Genomic DNA, 3,749 nt, shown 5'->3' with positions numbered 1-3,749 from the left:
TTAATAATAAACCTGTGAAGTGTGTGTATATAACAAACAGAAGGAAAACTCTGGCCTTTGGTGTGTCCTTTGTGTTTGAGATGTGTTTTCTTTACCATGATAACTGATCATATGTGGGATAAGAGTGTTAGAGCTGAGAAGTGGTTTTATAAGCTGCCTGCTGCAACTGAGAAGAGGTAAGTAACCAAGAGCGGATTTGTAATTAGTGTTTTTAAAGGAGTTAATTGTAATAAGGACAGTTTGACAGGGCTTTTCTTGAATGGGAAATGTTAGGTTTTTCAGAATCTGGTTCATATTAATTCCTTAAAGATTAGAACATGGAGAAGGTGGCAGAGTATGTCAGTCCTGCCTTTGTCCATGCTATCAGTATTCCCTTAGGCAGAACTCTTGTGTAATATTCTTTTGTGTTTTGAGGTGGAGTCTCCCTAAATTGACAAGGCTAGCCTAGAGCTCATTGTCTTTCAACTTCCCAGTAGTTTGGATTGCAGGTGTGTGTACCACACTGGGCTAAAAGTGCTTAAAAACTAAAACAACTTATTGTTAAATTGAAGTAAAAGTTAATCTCTTGAGAGTCAGGAAGTTTAGGCTGGGAATATATTTTGGTGGTAAAATAGTACAGCTCTTGGCTAGTGTCCTTGGTAATCCCCGGTGCTGGGGAAAAGAAATCACTTGAAAACAGCATGGTAGCTCATACTAGTAATCCCAGCACTTGGGAAGCTGAGGCAAGAGGACAGCTGACAGTTTGCAGCTAGCCTAGACTATAGAGGGAGACCTTATCTCAAAGCAGTGTATTGGCGGGGCCTGCATCGTGTCTCTGGGTTCAGGCACATGCTACCATGCCTGAGTTTAATCTCTGAAAACACCTTGGTGGGAGGAACGAACTGGCTCCTGCAAGTTGTGCTCTGACCTACATGCAGTGGCATGTGCATTCTCACATATGTGTGTGTGTGTGTGTATATATATATATATATATATATACACACATGCATGTGTGTGCACACAAATGTAATTTTTAATGTGTTAAGACCATATGACCTCAGTTTTGCCCTAACTTGTTACTAAATAATACTCAGCAGTGAAATCAACTAGGATGAGCCTTTTAAAAATACACAAAATCATAGCAGGGCATTCTTTAGTACTATCCTGAGGGAAAGATTTAAGAATATGCTTAAAAAGCCGGGCGTGGTGGCGCACGCCTTTAATCCCAGCACTCGGGAGGCAGAGGCAGGTGGATCGCTGTGAGTTCGAGGCCAGCCTGGTCCACAAAGTGAGTCCAGGATGGCCACGGCTACACGGAGAAACCCTGTCTCAAAAAACCAAAAAAAAAAAAAAAAAAAAAAAAAAAAAAAAAAGAATATGCTTAAAGCCAGGTGTAGTCATGCACGCCTTTACTCCCGGCATCCCGAAAGCAGAAGCAGGTGCTCTCTGAGTTCGAGGCCAGCCTGGTCTACATAGTGAGTTCCAGGCTAGCCGGGCCTACCTGGTGAGACCCTGTCATTTAAAAGATCTAAACAAAAGGATATGCCCAGAAGTCAAAGATCTTAATGGCCTAAAGGGGAAACTTTTTTAAAAGTTGAGGGCTTGGGATACAGTAGCTTAGGATTTAAGGAGGAAGCCTTGGGCTTTATTTCTAGCCTTTCATACACCGTTGTGATAGGAGCCTGTAGTGCTGGCACTCAGCAAGTAGATGGAGGAGGATCCGTTCACAGGAATACTTGGCTACAGAGCAAATCTTAGGCCGCTCCAAGATACACAAGACCCTGTTCAAAAATGTAAACTTTGTTAAGCTTAGGAAGAAGTTTTTTGAGACGATAGATTCCCTGAGTTCATGAATTAGAATAGTTAATAGGTCTCAAAGCAGTCCACAAACTGACATGTACTAAAAGCATCAAGGCACTAGAAGTTAGAAAACTGCTAGGCACGGTAATCTTTAATCTTTAATCCCAGCACTCCAGAAGCAGAGGCAAGTGAACCTCAGAGTCAAGCCACCGTGGCCCACATAGTGCCAGACCAGCCAGGGGTGTATGGTGAAACCCTGCCCAAAAAAATTTTAAGTTGGAAAAGTTTGTGGATAAAATATATTAAAAGATAAATCTTTGGTTGACAGAAAAGCTGGTGCATGGACTTGGCGAGGTAGTAACTGTTGGGGACAAAAACAAGGAGACATAATTAGGACATAATAATTAGGAGTAAAATACAAATGAGACAAGAGACATTCCTCCCAATGGCGGAAGCTACAAAGCTAGTCATGGTGGCACAACTTCTGCATTCCAGTGAGCATGTGTGACGCTTGAGTCGAGTTTGAGGACAGTAAGACGCAAAAAAGTGGGAGGGTGCTATGGAAAGGCGGAGAGCGTGCCCTCCTCTTGCTGAAAACTTCATCAGTTCCTGACAACTGCCTGCAGCTCCAGCAAGTGAGGACCCAATGCTTCACATAGCTATATGTACATAAACGATATTTTAAAATCTTTTTTCAAGAAAAATCAAGGGAGCAGCTTGAGTAGAGAAAATGTTGAAACTTTACATGAATTAATGATGAAGCAGAAGACCAAGAACTCAGGAAATAGAATCTGTTGAAAGCTGTGCCTAGATGCTAGGGATGTTGCTAGGTCACCTAGCATGCATAGAACTCTGGATTCTATTGCTAGCACCAAATAAAGCCAGGTCATTCGCAGCTACCTACTGAATGTGAGTCCAATCTACATGAGACCCTATCTTTAAAAGAAAGAAAAAAAACTGAAAAAGTGTAATGAACAAGACAAGGCGTTTAAAACATTGTTTTGGGCTGGAGAGATGGATCAACAAAAGTGCTTGCTCTTTTTCCAGAGGATCTGAGAGTGATTCTCAGCACCTACATTGGGTAGATAACTATCACTTGTAATCCAAGGGATCTGGTCCCTCCCTCTTGTGGCCCCATGGCATTCACTCATTCACACAGTCACCCACCACATAAAAGTAATCTTTAAAAATTCCAAATAAATGAATGAACGAGTGAATGAATCAAGTGTTTGTTTTTATTCTGATAGATGTGACCAAAAGGATGCCAAAGGTAACCATGAATGTTTGCAAACTGATTAATAAGTTAATAATAGAATAAAATTAGCATACAGATCATCAAAGGACCTCCTTATGGAGATGGCTTCAAATGTGGCAAACTAGCCACTGGGCAAAAGGTTCTCATTTCTACCACAGACAGAACTCTGCATTTAAAAAAAAAAAAAAAAAAAAGGGCAAGCTTGGATGCAGGCAGAGTCGACAGCCAAACTCTGCCAAGACAGGGTAAGCAAGTCCTCAATAGTTCCTGCCTCACAAATATGTCTATCAGATATATTGGCCCAGAAGGCTGAAGATAGAAAACTGTCTCTGTCATCTTTTCATTTGGAAAGCTACTAACCTGTACTCCCGGCATACTCAGATAATCAAGTTTACTCCTTCTCAAGTCTCTGAGAGAGTTGAAGACCAGGTAGCTTAGTTTTACAATGAAGCTTAATTGTTTAGGGGTTAAGATGTTTTTAAGTCTAGATAGGTTTCTAAGTTGATCATGACAATATGTGATGGAGGTTGATTTACATTCAGAAATTTAGATGCACCAAGATAGGAAAGATGTCTTCTTCAAGGCTGTCAAATACAAATAGCCAAAACACTAAGAATGTAACATTTATATAATTCCTGATTGTGTCACGGTTCTTCTTGCCATAGGTAATCTATTGTATATATGTGTAATAATATAAATGTATATGTACAAAAAT

The sequence above is a fragment of the Acomys russatus genome, chromosome 20 (assembly GCF_903995435.1).
Source record: "Acomys russatus chromosome 20, mAcoRus1.1, whole genome shotgun sequence".
NCBI lineage: Eukaryota > Metazoa > Chordata > Mammalia > Rodentia > Muridae > Acomys > Acomys russatus.
The sequence above is the reverse complement of the archived record's forward strand: the minus strand, read 5'-3'. Positions refer to the sequence as shown.